Genomic DNA, 19716 nt, shown 5'->3' with positions numbered 1-19716 from the left:
ATATTCATTCAAAAGAGAGATTTTCCCTGATTCCCACTGACTCCGGTTTTGCTCAAGCTCCTTGTTGCCACTATTGGTCAACTTTGGCCTTGATGTTGAGGCTGGGCCCTCTCACCACACCATGGAAACCTTTATATTCTGCTCATTCTCTGATCAAATTAGTTACTAATTTGATTTACTGCACTTATTTCTACTTGTTCTCTGACAAGCAAATTGATAGTGTTTCCGACCTTCAAGCATCACATACCAGAAAGAGGAGAGAAGACTTAATGATGACTATCCAAAAGGTATTTGCCTTCTCCTTTCACTTTTGGCATTACAAATTCCATAGCATCATTCCAAAATTCCCAATGAATTTTTGTTCAGTTTCTTTCTCCTCCTCATGTAATTTTTCTGGTTGATGTTTTACAAAGACCTTGAGAACATGTTGGGAAGTGGATGGCTAGCAAATTATCATGGAAAGGCAATAGAGGACATTCCTGATGTATTCCCATTGCTGTACTATTTTCCCTGTGGTGGGAAGGGTGGCACATAGACTGCTCAGCACCCAATAGAGCTAGTTGAAATGACTCTTTGCATCTGTATTGACACTTCACTATCAGCCAGGTTCCCTGGGCTGCTTGGGGTAACTGCAAGGTAAAGGGGAGCTGGCAGTCTCCCAATAAATTGGAGGTGAAAATGGCCAATATCAACACCACCCTTATGGCATTAATGCCACCTTCTCTCAACAGCACCCTTCTGATCAGAATCTGACTGATCAAGTCACTCCCAATACCCACCTACCTTACTTTGAGAAGGCATATCTATCCATGCATTGTTTTCTTACTGTTGCAGCACTAATGGTAGTTACAGCTTGAAGTGACAATGCAGAGGCTTTGAACAGCCAACTCTCTGTTTGGGCCATTTGCACTTGGATGAGGAAGGCCCAGCCACCTGTAAAACATGGTCCTGGGACACCCCCTCCCACCCTATCACTTCAGAAAGATCTAGTCTCTATATTCCTTTTCTCTTTCTAATCGAGAACTGCAAAGAGAGATTTTCATCCTCAGCATTAAACTGTCACTTGAAATACTGATCTGTAATATAATTCCAACATTTTGCCAGAGTGAAATGGTATGATTTTTAAAAGTTAAAGTAGGAATTTTACAATGCCAATGTGGCAAAATAACTAAAAATATTGCAGTATTAAAAAGAAATTATTCAAACATTTTATTTCAAAATTATCTCCAGAATACTCAAGTCCAGAGAGAAAATGTCTCCTATTTACCAGCCTGTGATGTTGTCATTTAACATTTTTGTTATTCATTCATTTTGTGTGCTGGAGTCTCTGTGTACCCAACACAAGCACCATTCTGTTAGTTTGCTGGGCTGTTGCAGACTCAATTTATGAGCAACGTCGGTTTGCTTGTTACCTCAATGTGTTATTTATTGATATTTTGAAAAGTGAATAATTTATAATGCAGCCGTCACCTTCCTCTAGGTGATCAATTTAGAAACCTAATCATTAGTTACTTTGTAACTCACACCTGGTGTCCTGTAACCAAGTATGAATAATACATAAGTAAATAGACTTAAATACAGCTGCTACTTTGTTATAAAGCACATATTAGTAATTAATAGTGAGACAGAATTGTTAAAAAAAAAACAGATTTGACACAAATGGTTTCCAGCTGATAGATGTAAGTCCTGGGTGCTCGGTTGTCGCTACATGCTTCTATTTGACAGTCCATTGCTCCAGCTGATATGTCTCTCCTACTGTGCTGTATGGACAGAGAGGCAAATGAATTTGCATGACAAAATGACCTAGAGGGAAAAACTTTAAATTACTAAAATATTGACAAACTTTTAACCAGCTTAGAAAGAACAAAATGAAATCTGTAACGACAAGAACAGTTATGAATTACAAACTGGAGTTAAATATTTTTATACAACGTACTTAAAAAAAAATCATTGTAAAGCTTTCAAAACTTGATGGCAAAAATCCTCATGATCTTGAGAGGCGAAAAACACAATTCTGAAGAAAGAAAGAGAGGATTGATTGTCTCTCTATTAAAAATCGACTGAAAACGAAATGGAATTACCAAGTCCTGCTCGTCATGGTGAATGCCATTTCAGCATTTTTATTAGGGCTGACTTCAGTATGAAAACACAATGTCCTGTGAGTTTCAGATTTTCCTACAATAATTGGTGATAAATCTGAAACAAAGGATGCATTTGTGCAGTGGTTATTAAAGGAAAAGTAATTACGTTGCTTAACATTCATATTTGTACTGTTACTGTTAGTCTAGCTGCAGGTAGTATCATATTCCCTCTACAGAAAAAAAAGTGATCTGCTCAAGACTCCAGTGAATAAAAGTATTATTTCATTTCAAATGGACTGACCACAAAATCTCTTTGCCTGGCACAAATGGACATTGCACTTGAGAAACAAAAGGAGGTGCCATTAGAGAACATCTAGAGGTAACTTTCTTTCAAACTCAAACTATCATTCGTTGCTGACTTATAAAAAGTACCTTTAGAGAGTTGGAAATAGTAATTACTTCTTACCATGACTATCTGAACACACTTGGTGCCAACATCCTTTAAATGACTCATTCAAATGAAGATATTGAACTTGACAATTATTCATCATGTCAGCTGATATTTTCTAGCCAGTTTGCTCAGAATGCACACTTGCTGGAGAGAATATACCTCAATATCTCTGATATACTTCAGGATTGGAATTGGTTTTCTTACATATGCCTCCAGATCCAGGTTCAGATTTGTTAGAGCAATAACAGCCTGTTGTGTCAGTTTTAAGTGAAACAGGTAGCTTCGCATTGTGTTGTTGCTCATGATGGTGATGTCTTACAGTTCATAGCGATATAGAAAATAGAAGATAGAGAAAGACCATCAATGTTGCTCTGGCATTCAATAGGATCACAGCTGCTCATTCAGATCAGAATCTGCTTACTCCCCATACCCTTTTGATCACTTTAGCCTTCTGAACTATATCCAACTCCTTGAAAACTCAGGAGGTTGGAGACACTGTGGCAACATACACTTTTATATGCATGTTGTAGCATGAACTTGTGTAATGATGAATAACGGTTCCAATATTTCCTCGACCATCTCGTAGACCAGGATTCTTTCCTTCCATTGCCACTTGCCATTGATGTATGTTGGAAGAATTTACTGACTAATAGTTTTCCTCAAACGATGTGGCTATTTTATGAATGCCCTGTCCTTGGCCTTAGTGACTTGAACCTGGAGCATGGGCCTCAGAGACAAGACCACTACCCACAGGACATTGCACTGTGTAGAGGATCAATTTTGGATATGGATTGTCTCTAAGCTAACTCCCTATTTCACTGAATAAAGAACACATCAGGGCCCAACCTGGTTAATTTGGAAGTGATTCTAAATAATAGAAGCTGCAAAATGATGCCCCATTACATTTGGAGACAAAACAAAAGCCAACTCTAAAAACACAACTTGCCTAGTTACCATTATTCATTAAATTGAATGGAACGTTTGAAGAGAAAAAAAAATTGCATATTCGTGTTATGCAGACAGAAACCTATCACTGTCTAATTCTACAAATATTACCAGAATGGTGGCAAAGTCGTAATGTGCTAAATATAGTAATCAAGCAAGTCAGGTTAACTTGCTGCGGAGAGGGATTTGGCAGTTGGTAGAATTTATTTGGTATTATTAAAACTGGAATTGAAAGCTATATATGGTGACAGTAAAACATTAATTATTAACTAGAAAAGTAAAGATTCACTACTGTACTTTAAGACTGAAATCTGCTGTCTTGACCCGATCTAGCCTCCATGTGATTCCAGATCCATAGACACTGTGGTTAACTCCTAATTGCCTCTGGTCTGGCACTTAGTCCAAAGGCAATTAGAGGTGGGCAACAAATACCACTGTTACCAGTGATGCCCATGTCCCATCAGATAAGAAAGTCTCTGCTCTTTCAACACTTGAACACCAAGACTCAGGAAGACAAGTTTTCATTCTGTAGAAGTGCATTGTGGGAGATAAAAATTCAGTGCAATGTGTCACAGATATGATTTGCCATCACCCATTATAACCTTGCACAAATCTAGTTAAATAAATTAAAACAGAACAGTGGATGTTGAAGATCTGAAACAGAAACAGAAATTGCTTGAGATATTCTGTGGGCTGGAGAGAAATCAGTGAATATTTCAAGTCCAGCAACCTCTCTTCAAGAACTGTTCAGAACCTGGAATAATAAGTTAACCTTTTTTGGAAGACAAGTCTGGAAGTGAGGGTGATCTGGAAAAAGCAACATTGTGACATCGTCTTGGATTCTACATTTACAGTCATTTGTACTTCAAAAGAATTTAAAGCATTATTTTCCTAAAACAAATCTAACATTTGGAACAATTCTTCCTCAAGTTACACAATCCAGTTGGACAGAGTGGGGTGCAAAATGTTCTCAAGTACATTCAAGTTTCAGAAACCTCATTAAAAGTTGCTATGCTAAAGGTTGCAAAATAATACCATCTTCACATTTTCTTTGACTGATTCCTGCAATTGGCCCAAAAAAACATGAAGAGGCTTTTCTTCTTCCTAATTTTACTGAAAAATGTTATTGATCCATATTTACTTATTACAGTTCATAACTCCTGACAACTAAGACCACATCCAGTTTGTCTCAGTACTGTAAAGAATATGGTCAATCAGAAATAATTTCCTCTCAATATTCTTGAGCTGGCCTAACAATATTTTAGTGCCCTTGTTGCTTTGGGGGGAACAACTAGCTGGTTTTAATAAGTTTGCTTGGAGTGCAGGAAGATGCAATTGATGTCAAAGATCAGTCATGATTTTACTGAAGAGTAAAGCAGGCTTGAGGGCTCTATATCCCAGACCTGTTCCTATTTCTTCGGTTCTTATATTGTTGCACAGTGTGAGGTCACTTGTGGAGTAGCACTTACAGTCTAATTCAATAAAATTAGCCTCATTGTCTGATGAAATGTCCAGCAGTGTAGGGAAAAGGTCAATGACCTTCTATGCTCTGCAAGGGTAAATGCTACTATCTTCTCTACTATTTGTCAGTACACCCACCTTTCACCAAGGCTCATGGTCTACTACTCATTATTGCATGTAATATCTTTCTTCAATGTGTTTCATCCACCCTCAACCATTCCCCACACTATCAACACTCCAAGCCCTTTGTGATTCCCACTCATTCAGTGCTCCCCACCAGCCTTCCTGCACTTCCACCAGCATTAACAGCTGTGCCAGCCACTTTCATCACATTCAATCCATCCCTTTGTCTTATCTAACCATGCCCCCTGGCATTTAACAGTGTACCCATCACTGAATCCCTCACTACAAACCTCCTGGGGGTTATCGTTGACGAAAACCTCAGCTGAACTCACCATATAAACACAGTGGCTAAAAGAGCAGGTCAGAAGCTGGGAATACTGTGGTGAGTAACTCACCTCCTAACTCCACAAAGCCTGTCCACCATCTACAAGGCACAATCAGGAGTGTGATGGAATACTCCTCAATTGCCTGGATGGGTGCAGCCCCAACAACACTCAAGACAAAGCAGCCCACTTGATTGGCATTACATCCACAAGTATCCACTCCCTTCACCACTGACGCTCAGTGGCAGCAGTGTATACTGTCCACAAGACACACTGCAGAAATTCACCAAAGATCCTCAGACAGCACCTTCCAAACCCACAACCACTTCCATCTAGAAAGACAAGGGTAGCAGATATATGGGAACACCACCACCTTCAAGTTCCTCTCCAAGTCACTCACCATCTTGACTTGGAAATATATCATTGTTCATTCACTGTTGCAAGGTCAAAATCCTGGAACTCTCCCCCCGCACCTCCAACTAATGGGTCAACCTATAGATGGACTATGGCAGTTCAAGAAGGCAGCTTACCACCACCTTCTCAAGGGCCACTAGGGACAGGCAATAAATGCTGGCCAGGCAGCGATGCCCAAGTCGCTCAAAATGTTTTTTTTAAAATTGCAGATCTAAAATGCTCACAATGGGGGCAAAGACAGCTGAGACAGGTAGTTGAGTGGAGGGCATTAATCTCCTTACACGATAGAAGAAGGAGTGAGCTCACACAGATGTTCCAGCAATCATGTATGATCCATTGGACTGTGCTGCATTGCTCCCCCTATTACCACCAGTATCAGTATATTTTAAACATGCCCAGATTTCTCTCCCTAGCTCACTGCTCATTTCCCCTCCTCTTCTGTTAGCACGAACGACATTCAAACATCAATCTACTGCAAGACAACAGCCCTTCCAGTTCCTCCTCCAATTCTGAAGACACAAAGTCTTCAGAGGAAGCACTGGGAAGATTTCCTCCCAGATACTCACTTCTTTATCTTTATCTCGATTCGACTCAGGAGCACATTCTTGTGATTATGTCATTGGCATGTTTCTGCAACAGGTGGAAAAGAAATGTTCCTCCCACCAGCACCAGCATCTGGCCAACTGCTGGAGACCAGGCACCTGCTCAGCTCCGGGCAGTTGCTGCTTCCCTAATACCCATTCTTGTATAACATGCCATCCTTATAGAATGTGGGAAGATCAGATGTTGTGAAGCTTTCAAACAATTGTTAATTTTAACATTCTCAGGAAACAAAAACTTGCATTTGTGGACGAAGAGGGGTTGCTGCCTTTCCAGCATCAGTACATTTACAGTTATTGAGTGATGTCTTCACTTGTGCCAGTGCTGTTGCAAGAAGGTATCAATAAACTCCTGTCTGGTTTGTTGAACCTGACAGGGCACCACTGTCATGGTGAAGGATATGTTCCTGTCTTCACTTTCTCCTAGAGAGACTGCTACTCCCAGCTCTTCAATAACCATCGCCTCATCCAGAAGAGGGATGGAGCAGTTTATGCATACCCTGTCTAGAAGTTAGAAGAATGAGATGCAATCTAATTGATGTGTAGAAGATGCTAAAAGGGATTGATGAAAGCAGATGTGGAGAGGATCGCTCTTTATGTAGGGCAATCTAGAACAAGAATTAATCATTTTAGGATGAGCAGTTACAGATTTAAAACAGATGAGAAATAACTTCCCTCAAAAGGTTGTGAGTCTGTGGAATTCACTACACCAGAGCGCAGTGTATAGCAGAACATTAGATAAACTTGAGGAGATAGGCAGATTTTTAAAATCATAGATGGAAGGGTTACGGAGAACAGGCAGGAAAGTGGAGATGAGGTTGAGGGGAGATCAATCATGATCATATTAAATGGCAGCGCAGGCTCGAGAGGCTGAATTGCCTTCTCCTGCTTCTCGTCCTAGGTTTTACCATATCCCTTCTTCCTGAACTAGTTGTCCAGCCCACGGCATGTTAGAATTATGCAATGCATTCCATTTGGAGCGCACTGTAATTCCACTCCCCGTTCCCAGACCTTCCCAATCACCAAATGTTTCCTCAGGAGTAAGTTACCAGACTTATGCCTGAAATGCTGACTCTCCTGTTCCTCGGATGTTGCCTGGTCTGCTGTGCTTGCCCAGAGCCACCCTTTTCTACTGTAAGTTATCATCTACCCTATGTTGGCCCAGTGGAAGATGGGTTACATTGCATCTAATGGTGGTCATTAGTCAGGGACTTATATAGCGGTGTCATCAAGCTGTTGATGGTAGTACTCAGACCCCCAGCAACCATCCTTGTAAGGCATTCATGCTCTTAAAATGTAACAGGAACCTGAGAATGATCAAGGATGTAGATATCATGTCAGCTTCAACAAGGTGTCCAGTGCAGACTTCTAAGATGTGATACTTGTATATTGAACAAATGGAATTCTTCCCTATTAATGAAGTCAGCTGCATTATAATATGGAACTCTCACTGCAGTGTGTGCATGGTATACTCCACCCTGCACCTGGAATGTTCCAGAAGATGACAATTCTGAGGTAGTCGTCTATGACAGCCTCACTTAGTGATGACCTTGCACATTATGATCTGGAGGAAGTGACATCTCATTCTAAAGACTGTGGCCTTCCCGTATCTTCTCTGCATCCTGAGGGGATCTTTTACTGCAAATTCTTCAATTGGAAACTGTTTGGCATCTACAGTATGTTGGTGGTGACCCTGGGTTTGTTGACACATGATCCTCCTCAGTTTCTCTGGCCCTTCGATACGTACCAGCCATGGCACTGTTGACACTGCTTGTGACTGGATCTACTGGGGTCAGTTTCAATGAGCCTATGAGAGCAATATTGGAAAGAAAGTTGATCCTTAGCAATATGATCAATCACCAGTTACATCACACAAATGACAGTGTACTAAAATCCTTGATACAATGGGATATAAACTCCTCTGACCAGAAGATGTATGCTGCACAAACCATGCCAGGCAAGTACAGTAGCAGATTTCCATGAAGCTCCCTGACTGAATTATTGGCAATTCCTGGACTGGTTGGATTTGACCTGAAGGGCTGATCATATTCCACTCTCCGAATGGTTATAAGACAGCTCCCTGGACACTGATTGTCCCAGGTAGCCAAATGACCATAAACAAGCACCTGGACCGAGATCAGATGCTATTCTTGACTATCTGTGATAAAACACCCTGACTGACTATAATCCTCATTGATAGGACTAAAGATTATGCCTTTTATAGTTCAAAATATGACCATCTGGGTGCTTATCACATAAGCTGCAGGCATATGTTATAGATGTGATAGTGACACAGCCCAATGTCATACAGCACCATGCCCAACCCCTTGACCGATTATTACGGAGAAAAACGACATCTGCCTAGTTTTCTGTCTAATGTTAAAGACAATGCAAGGTAGAACTAGTGTGAACCTTAGGTTCTGAGTGGAGTAGCAATGGTAAGGTATGCAGACTGTGTGCGCTCATCCATGTGACTGAGAGCTAAAAGTGCCAGCGACAAGTACTGAGATGCATAAGAGGGGTCCCATACATCAACCCAAAGTACATTGTTGAAGTGCTGAACCGTCATACAAGTTGAGAGCAGATTCATAGTTCCTTGAAAGTAGAGTCACAGGAGATAGGATAGTGAAGAAGATCAAGAGTGTGGTGCTGGAAAAGCACAGGTCAGGCAGCATCTGAGGAGCAGGAGAGTTGACATTTTGGGCATGAGCCCTTCATCAAGAATGAGGCTTATAAGCCAGGGCTGAGAGATAAATGGGAGAGGGGTGGGGTTGGGGAGCTGAGAATGCGATAGGTTGATGAAAGTGAGGGAGAAGGTGATAGGTCGGAGAGGAGGATGGAGCGGATAGATGGGAAAGGTGATGGATAGGTCAGGAGGATGGTGCCGAGTTGGAGGCTTGGGGCTGGGGTAATGTGGGAGGAGGGGAAATGAGGAAACTGGTGAAATTGACATAGATCCCTTGTGGTGGCAGAGTCCCAAGGCAGAATATGAGGTGTTCTTCTTCCAGGCATCAGGTGGTAAGGAGGAGGCCCAGGACCTGCATGACCTTGACAGAGTGGGAGGGGTAGTTGAAGTGTTCAGCCATGGGGCGATGGTATTGGTAGGTGCGGGTGTCACAGATGTGCTCTGAAAAGATCCACAAGTGGGTGTCCGGTCTCCCCAGTGTACAGGAGACCGCATCAGCTGCAATGAATACAATAGATGACGTTGACATTGACTGAACACTTCAACTCTCCTTCACTCTGCCAAGGACATGCAGGTCTTGGGCCTCCTCCATCTCCAAACCCTTACCAACCGCCACCTGAAGGAAGAATGCCTCATATTCCACCTTGGGACCCAGCGACCACATGGGATCAATGTGGATTTCACCAGTTTCCTCATTTCCCCTCCCCCTACATTATCCCAGTCCCAAGTCTCCAACTTGGCACCGCTCTCCTGACCTGTGTATCACTTTTCCCATCTATCCGCTCCACCCTCCTCTCTGACCTATCACCTTCTCCCTCACTTTCATCTACCTATTGCATTCTCAGCTACCTTTCCCCCAGCCCCTCCCATTTATCTCTTAGACCCCCGGCCCACAAACCTCATTCCTAATGAAAGAAATATGCTTGAAATGCCAATTCTCCTGCTCCTCGGATGCTGCCTGACCTGCTGTGTTTTTCCCCAGCACCACACTCCCGACTCTGGTCTTCAGCATCTGCGGTCCTTACTTTCTCCTAGTGAAAATGATGTTTGGTATACTTGCCTTTATTGGTCAGTGCATTGAGTAAGGTGTTGGGAGGTCATGTTGTTGTAGTACAGGACATTGGTTAGGCTACTTTTGGAATACTGCTTTCAATCCTGGCCTCCCTGCTATAGGAAAGATGTTGTGAAAGTTGAAAGCGTTCAGAAAAGAATTAAAGGATGTGACCAGGGTTAGAGGGCTTGAGCTAAAGGGAGAGGCTGAATAGGCTGAGACTATTTACTTTGAAGCTTTGGAGGCTGAGGGGTGGCTGTATAGAGGCTTATAACATCGTGAGGGTCATGGATAGAGTAAACCGACAATGTCTTTTTCCCAGGAGGAATACAGAGGCATCAGCTGAGGGAGGACAGTACGTGGTAATCGGGAATCCAAAACAAGAGAGGATAGAGGAAAGGTGAGAGAGGAAAAATTAAAAGGGATTTAAGGGGCAACTTTTTCGCACAGTGGGTGGTGCATGTATAGGAGGTGGTGAAGTCAGATACAATCAGCAGGAGGTTTCCTTGCCCATGTTTAACCTGAAGCCATGAGACTTCAGGGGGTCCAGAGCCAATGTTAAGGGACAGTCTGTGCCATCAACTGGAGCAGAATTAATGTTGCCCAATCAGCCCAAGTATCCTTGGATTATGGAGGAAATATTTCTCAGCGACCCTTCTCTTGATTGTGGTGCTTACACAGCTGCTGGAGTTATGCAAATGAGGACATCAAATGTGAAACGTGCTGAACTTGATTGTGGTACATTCAGTGGTGGGGTTGAATAATTTACTTTCAGCTACCTCAATTAATCACTTGCATACACTGAGGAACAGGTTGAGACACAATATAAATGACCATCTACTTCGTAAACCTGGAAGCTCTCCAAAAGGCAAGTCAATAAAGCATTAAAATGCTGCATAATTTTCAGGTAAATGTCAACAAAACTGGTTTTCCATGAGTTGGAACCTGCAATGGACAGAAACCATCCAGAAGCAGGAGACTGGTGAGTGTTTACAGTCGCACTTTCTTCTGTTATGAAATGTTTAGCGCTAGTGAGAATTTCTCGCAGCTCTCCCATCTCTCTGGGACATCTCATTGGCCAAAGTCTGTGTTCGACTGAACTGGAAGCACCACAAATTAGGTTATGAGTGCAACAATGACATAATTCCTCTTCAAATGTGAAATAATAATTCCATTGAATATTCTATTTCCTAACTAACTTTTACAATTGTTAAGTTACGTGCTGAGGGACTAAGGCATTGATGTGTTAAAAGCATAGTGATCAAACGCATAACCAATCTTTCGTTCTATTAACATTTACCCTAAATTATTCTCTCCTGGGGAAGGGAGCCTCTTTCTTTCTCAGTCTTCAGGCTTTTACTATCCAAGTTTCATCATGACTATTTGCTATTGTTAGATTTCACTTATTCTTCATACTATTCCTTTCATTGTTAAGTGGCATCTTAAATAGTGCATTGTGACACTTTATCTCAGTTTCTTAATTTAACAGAAGTAGTGTAAAATGCAATTTATTTTCCTTTGTTAGTTAGAAAAAGGAATCTTCTGTGCAATAACTATTTGTGCCTTCTTCATTTATTGGGCTAATGTTTTTCGTCCTTTTACAAAGTATTAAATACGATTAGGAAAACAGGTTGTTGAGTGATTTGCACTAAATAAATAATGCCAGTTTGAATTAGCATCCATGGTTTCAAACATAGCAGGTTTCCTTAATTTGGGAAGATTATCACCAGGTAAAACTTTAAGCCTGTGTGAGAGGCAGAATGTTTGAAGAATGCCAGCTGTCCTCTGACAGAACAATAAATGCAATGACCCCATTAGCACGGGCAGTGCACCAAATACCATCCGGTTTTTATTTAACTGCTGCTTACAGTAAATCATTATGGCAGTGTTGCAAAAAAAAGAAGGAATCACGCTCATTCCCGGATAATAAAAATATCAAATACTGAACAATGGTGAAGTATGAACCTTTGAAAAGTTTGCTGAGAGTTGTTAAAAAAAAATCAATTTAGTTATGGGTGACATTTTCACACGATAGTGTATTTTGATGTTGTGACGGAGTGCTTACAACAAAAAGAGGTGGAAATGCTTTCCAAATATTATCAACAATTTCATAGTCTTTAGGAGATTCACATATTGATAGATTAATAACCAGCTATTTGGCCAGTGATAAAGTGGAGCATCTATTTCATTTTGTGTTTCAGTTTAAAATTAGTCAGAGCTGTTTGTCCAAGCTGGACCAACTGCCTTCGTTTTCTGTGGGTAATTAATCATGTGGTCTATTGGTAAAAGCCTTGTTTGAGATATAACTTTTAAGCACTCAGAAATATGTGCATGTTTTTTTTTGCTTGAAAACAAATGGATTAGTAAAAAGGCTAAGAGCCAAGCCATGGCTTTTTACACATTTTTACCTTTCACTTCTGACCGGATTAAAACATGCAATCAGTTATAAGGTAATAATTCGGAGTCATTGCTTTATTAAACAAACAGGAAGGGCCTATTTCATGGAGATTTATAAGTATCATAATCCCAGGTTTGGCAGTCTCTCTGCCTCATAAATGAAGACCAGCTTGTTCTATGGCCACAGTGATTTTATTTTAGAATCCCAAATAAAAGTGAACACAGTTCTGAGAAAGATTCATTCGGCATGCATACTTCACCAAAGAATATGGGCATGCATTCTGTCTGCTGTTTTATGATTAATGTTAGTCCAATTCTTGTTCCACTAATTAAAGCTAACAGAATTAAAAGATAGTTGATATATTCAAGAACAAAATGACACTATGTCCTACTTATAGGGAAAAGTTGTACCCATTTGACAATTCTGCACTACAGTCCATCACTTGTTTAATCGCCAGAAGACATTATCTGACTAGTCGCAGAAATTCTTGTGACAAGAATAACAGATAAGAACTTTAAGGGCATTTAAATGGTCTTTGGATAGGCATATGGACAAGAATGGAATAGTGTAGGTTAGACGGGCTTCAGGTTGGTGCAACAGAGGGGCTGTAATGATCTATATTCTAGAACAAGAATGGTGCAAATATCCAATGGCCATAATATATTCAAGCCATGATCAACTTCCAACATATTCTGAGGAATCTGGAGTGCTAATGCGAAAGGCTAGCTGAGATAGTAAAAGCAAGTTGCATCAGAGTCTAATTGATTCCTGTGGCTAATCAGTTATGAGAAAGAGGTTCAATCAACTTTTCTTGTGAGGGTCTACTTTTTAATACTTTTCTCAGTCAAGGGGCTGATGAGCCAATTTCAAAATGAAAAGGTTTGGCACAACATTAAATGTTAACTTCAAGATAAGAGTTGAGGTGCAAAGATAAAGAAAACAATATGTAGAGTAAAAAAAATTCAAAGCAATAAAATTCCTAATGTTAAAAAAAATTAGTAAAAATGGATGCTAAGAAATGCCAAATAACTAATAAAACCAATTTTCAATTGAAAAGCAAAGAATGTGAAAGAGACAGACTGAACACCCAAGTCCTGGGCATCAGGAAAGTCAAACAGTATTGGGGTTAACTAACATTGACCTTGAGTTAATCTCTGATATTAGATATTCCAAACTGACCTCAGCAGAATTCACACATGAGTAGGTAACACTAGCTTCTTCTGGCGAGGTGTGCGGATAAGAGTTTTTGGTGACAGAAAGCAGATGGGGAGGGAAGACGTGGAGACAATGTCTGGGGTGTTTGTCTGTGTCTGATTCACTGAGATTCAGGGTTAATACTGGATTCTCTCCACCTCTTTCACATCTTCCTTCATACACAGTCCCTCCCTTCCATGCATGTGCACATTCATTTGCACTCCCCTCTTACACAGGCAAAAACACTCCTTCCCTGTCATGCAGACGCACACATATATAAACCTCTCTCTCTCTCTCTCTCTCTCTCTCTGGGGTAGGAGTCTCAAGAGTGTGTTTTGGGGTGCTGTGACAGAATAATCTGCTTAATATCCACGTTAGTTTTTTTTAAAAACTTATATTAGATGTCTGCATGAAAACTAACCTGACACCCTAGGATATGAATTTGCAACAGAGGTCACAGCTGAGGAGCAGGCAAGTTTATGTTGTTGGACTAATTGACAGGCTAGACTAACTTGCACAGTTGTTTGAGAGATGATGTGGAATCAGAGGCATGTCGGAGAAGAACTGGGATGGTTGGTGGTGTTACAGCGGGGGATCGATCCAACGTTGGAAGGAAAAGCAGGTTAGCTAAGCGAGCTGCAAGAAAATGTTTCTGCTAAGCTGGACCCAAAAGAAAGACACTTAACTCTGCAACAGTTCTTGCATATCTTTAGCTATTTGTTTTCTCAAGGCCGAATAATTCCTCCAGGCCAAGGACTAATTTAAAAAAAAAGATAAACTCTGAGCTGCAGAAACAAATAGCTTATGGCATAGGAGCTGCTCAGTTTCCATTTCTCATCCTGCTTCTGAAAAGCCAGAGGTTGACATGTTTGAGACAGTGAGCATTTGGGTTTGAGATTGTTAACATTCTTGCATTTTTCTTTATCTGAGCTCACACATATTATGGGGGTTAAAATTGCCTTCATGCAACTATTTCAATAGGTGATTTTATTAGATATGATTTTGTTGGCAGCAAAGACTGAATACCTACCAATCACCACATATCCATAATGACCCACTGTCATACTTCTCAATCTGCTAACTAGATATTTAACAATATGAAATGCTGAAAAGTGGATGATTCAGATGCAAAGGAGGCAATTATCAGGCATAATAGCTCAAAGATGTGTGAGCAAAATCTCAACATACAAGATCATTCTCTTCCCCATGTAGTATAAATTAAATTGGAAATGATAATTGAATGAATTACACGTGGGCAAACTCAAGTTATGATGGAATAGTCTAGAGAGAGGAATGTGCATTCATTCAAGAAAGGCAATGGTGTAGAAAGAGTAATATCAGATTAGGAGCCTATAATATGACCTACCCTGACTCCCTTTCACAAATAAAAGGGAAATCATACAGGGCAAACCATAGGTAGCTGATCTGATAGTGTTTGTTTTACACCAAGACAATTGAAATTACTCAGAGTCTTTGGCCACAGCAAGGCTTTATCTGAATATAAAAGATTTCTTGACTTGGTAAGTACATCACCATTTATTTAATCCACAAGTGAATCTTTAAGAATGGTTATTGAAATTCGATTTCTTATTCACGGGATTTGGACATCACTGGTTTGACAAGCCTCAACCAGAAGTTCACGATGAGTTGTCACCCTGAATCACTGCAGTCCATGTGCTTTGGGATGCTTAATAGTAGCATTGGGAAAGGAGTTCTGGGATTTTGGCTCAGCAATAATTCCAAGTCAGTTTGGTGTGCTGTTTGGAATGGAACTGGTAAATGGTAGTTTTCCCATTGTACATGAGGCTGTGCAATTATTTAACGGAGGTTGATGCCTGTAAAGAATAAAGGGGGTGATGTTCCCAAGATTATGTCAATACCGCAGAGCATCTCATTAATGGGGAATGTTTTAGCTCATCTTTAGACACCATCTTGGTAAAGGACTTGAAGTCTGTGCTCAGAACACTCATCTAGGGTGTTGTTGAGGACCTGACTGCCTTACTAACTTACTCACAAATGAGACTTCACACTATTTGGTGATGAGTGCTTAACCTAATGCCATTGCCTGAAGGGACGACATGTTTAAGAGTAAACTCAGCAGTGACCTGGATTTCAAGCACTATTTAAAGTAGTAACTCCTGATTTCATGTTACTTGCTGCTGGAGTTGGAAGACCACCTCCATGAAGACTACCTCTGGAACTGTGAAGAATGCCTGAAAGTTGTTGAGAGCTTTTCTGGGTTATTTCATCAAGATTTAGTGGTTGCTCGCATAAAATTCCAATGTACAAAATAGAAGTAAAAGTAGATTATTCAGCATGATGATCCTGCACTATTATTCAATAAGATCATGGTTGATATGTTTCTGTTTTGAATTTTGCATTTCCAGCTACCTCTGATAAGCTTTGATTCTCCTGCCAATCAAGAATATTAAATATTTAAGTGATCTTGCATTCACTGCCTTGTAAGGCAGACAGTCCCAAAGTTTTAAAATGCTCTGAGAGAAGATAAATTTCCCTCATCTCAGTCCTAAAAGGAAGACTCCTACTTTTAAAACAGTGTCCTCTAATTCTGGACAGACCTACAATATGAAACATCCTTTCTACATCCATCTTGTTCAGACACTTCAATCAAATCACTACTCACTCTAACTCCCAGTGCAAAGAAGCCCACCTGCTTCAACTTATCCTCAAGATGACACAATCATTTAAACTGAGTTTCATAAACGGCCTCTGAACCACATCAAATGTATTCACATTCTTTTTGAATAAGAAGGCAAGAACTGCACACAATATTTGAGAGCTGGTCTCAGTCATGCCTGTATAACAAACACAATATCCTTTCTTAGCCTTCTTAATTATGTGCTGCATTTGCATACTAATCCTTCTGTGACTCATACACCAGAACACCTAATCCATTTGCATCTTGAATCCCACAATCATTCTTCATTTGGTTAATACTCTACTCTTCCATTGTTCCTGCCAAAATGAACAACTTCACATTTACCCACATTGTACTCCCACTGCCAGATTTTTTTCCTACTCGCTCAACCCATCCTTACCTGTTGACAAACCTCCCTACATCCTCTTCACAACTTATTTTCCTACTTGACTTGCTGCTGTGAATTTAACTACCCTCCTTTACTTCCCTCATTTAAATCATGATATAAACAGAGAAAGGGTTTTGGGCCCAGCACAGACCCCTGCAGGACTTGACTAGCCACATTCTGCTCATCAGACAAATATCCAATGATGCATACTTAGTATTTTGTCAGCCTAACCACAAGTCTCACAAGTTCTGTGAGAACTTCACTCAATCAAGTAAGTACTGTACATTCCAGCTAATGATAAAATCATTGAAGGGATTCTATGTGGAAGCGGCCATTTGGCTTAACATGTCCATACCAGCCCTCTGAAGACCACCTTACCCAGTCTCATTCTCCTACCCTATCCCTGTGACCTTGCATTTCCCATGGTTAATCCACCAAGTCTGCACTTGCCTGGTCTCTACAGGCAATTTAACATAGTCAGTCGACCTAACTTGCACATCTTTGGATTGTGGGAGGAAACCCGAGCACCCTGAGGAAATCCACGGAAACACAGGAGAACGTGAAAACTTCACACAGACAGTTGCTCAAGGCTGGAATTGAAGTATACCAGAATAGTGGGAGTGCTTGTTCTTGGGTATCTTGTCTCTGCTGGTCTGGATGAGGATTGGGAGATGTGACCAGATAAAGTAGTACCAGGAGAGGGGGATTGGGGTTGGGGTGGGGGGGTGGTGGCTGACAAATTTTACCCTTGCAGGTGGAGGATATTCCTCTTCCTCTAGGGTTCCTCATCCTTAAGAGCCCGTGTGCCCTCGCTCAGTCCCTGAACCATCCTGTAACATGGCATTGTGAGCAAGCCTGAGCACTCCACAGCTTTAGTGGGAGTGGATAGATGGCACCCATACTCACTACTCCACAAAAAACTGTGTCTAATCAGCTTGAGTGATAAACCTGCAGAGGTCTGTTTTGGCACCTCGAGGCAAGTCCAAAATTATGGTAATCAGCAATTAGGACCAAAATTGCATTCTAAATCCAGACTAGTCTTATTAACACTGCACCCATTTAGTGCCTGTTTTCACCCTTCGGCCAAAAATAATTCCAAATTGTTTTCATCTGCAAATCGTTGTTCTGGCCACAAACAAAGTACAGACCACCTCAGCAAAAGTATGGTTGTTGTCTCATTGTCCTGTGGAGTCATTTTTATTCGTTTGCTGAAGTGCATTTTTACAGTTGGCTCATTACGACAAAAAGTGAAGTTTATACTGTGCAGCAGATTCCAGATTTACAACTGCATAGTTCATGCACTAACAAACACTGGAGGACAGTGTTTCTAAGTAGGCTTCAAATTTTAATCGCTAATTGAGTACTTGCACCATGTGTCTTGTGTTTAAACTCATGACTTCATTAAAATATTGTTTTATGGCAAAAAACTACTTGAGAATATACACAATGTCCAAACCTGAAGGTCCATCAACACAATACCAATAAACAAACCATTTCATGGCACAAGGGAAGTGGAACTAGACAGTGTTGGTGATGGAGTGGAAATGTAATTGGAAGCTCATCTCAGAATTAAATGGAATGTCACATTTGCACAGTTGGTTTGGTTCCACTTCAGTTCGTAACCAGCAATGGGGTCAGTGCTAGAGAAGGAGGTTTCTTATGAGCCTGACCCCACCCTCACTGGAATAGCAGTCCTGGAGAAACTAAAATATATGCACACCATTTCCCCAGCATTGACAATGATGTTCTGCCAAAGTAACAGAGGGAGATCAGGGCACTCCAGTGGATTATTCCACCCCATAACATTTTGATGAAGATCACTGATGCCTCTGCCTTGCTTCACTTTTCAGGCTATGACAAGAGTGCTGATATACATGTATACAGAGATCAATTGCTTTGCACATGCCCCTGCAAAGTAGTTATATGAGCCTTTGTAGTGGATTCACTGAAGAGTGATGGCATTTGAGAATGGGATGCCAACATCCTTGGAGTAGGGATGTTAGTTTAATGTTAGTAGGGCTAAAATTAAAGTGAATGGTAATCTTGAAGTATTATACTTATGATCAATTTCTTCCTGGTATGATGAAATATTTGACCAAATATGGTTTTTGGGAATGTTAGCTCAGCATTTGTAACAATATTCTGTCTTTGCTTTGTTCTGAGACCAGCCATCTTCAGAATAAAATGGCCAAAGATCTGATGTCTCAATTCTGATTTCAAATACACAAAAAAAAAACAAGATTCATTTCAGTCAAAATATAAGAAAACTTCAATTAGGTCAATTCACTTTAGAAGCCAAAGGAAGACTGACTGTGATTTTGTGCATTTCCAACATGCCTCATCGTTTCAATTCTGTTAAATGGGAACTCAAATCTGGGTAAATTCAGCCCTGGTTTTGAGCTCTAAACAAAGCACTACTGTGTTCAAATTCCAGGCCTGTGTTTTCCAGGGATCTGTCATTGCTTCAGTCTGCCCTTATAAACCACTTGATTAAAGCAGCTCCTTTGTAATTAACCAATTGCAGCACATGACTGATTGGAATTGAGCAGCAATATTCTGTAATGAGACTTGCATTTGTCAACTGACAGCTACCAGTCTGCCCATAATTGCTTTATTAATTAGAGGTGATGAAAATTTAATATCTACTCACCTGCAGAACTGAACACTGAAGTAGATTTTGTTTTAAAGTCAATCCAGTTTGGATCCGGCATAAAGGCATCAAATTTAAAATTATGCACAGTGCTGAGGACCACCTTACATTTAATCCATCACTTATGGCAAATACTGCCAAGGGTATTCACCATCACATTCCTTGGTAGATCCTGGCAGTCCTAGGATAACATTTGAGTAACCATATCCAGCCAACTTAGAAGCAAACTGGCCTGGGCAGCTATCTGTGTGGAGTTTTCACGTTCTCCTGTGTCTGCGTGGATTTCCTCAGGA

The 19716-nt window shown here is 40.7% G+C and overlaps 1 long non-coding RNA gene across 1 annotated transcript in view; it reads right to left on the bottom strand.

Annotated features, from left to right (window-relative positions):
- Positions 1 to 1336: 1336 nt before the first annotated feature.
- LOC122562045 (uncharacterized) overlaps positions 1337 to 19716 on the bottom strand; it is an 88021-nt gene continuing 69641 nt past the window's right edge. The window contains exons 3-4 of the long non-coding RNA XR_015761452.1: positions 8145 to 8204; positions 1337 to 1760 (exon numbers count right to left, since the gene is read on the bottom strand). This is a non-coding gene — a long non-coding RNA (uncharacterized LOC122562045). The remainder of the gene's footprint in view (positions 1761 to 8144; positions 8205 to 19716) is intronic.

Source organism: Chiloscyllium plagiosum, unplaced genomic scaffold (assembly GCF_037043375.1).
Source record: "Chiloscyllium plagiosum isolate Xiang-an unplaced genomic scaffold, Cpla_swu_hap1 HiC_scaffold_25, whole genome shotgun sequence".
NCBI classification, from domain to species: Eukaryota; Metazoa; Chordata; class Chondrichthyes; order Orectolobiformes; family Hemiscylliidae; genus Chiloscyllium; species Chiloscyllium plagiosum.
The sequence above is the reverse complement of the archived record's forward strand: the minus strand, read 5'-3'. Positions and strand labels throughout refer to the sequence as shown.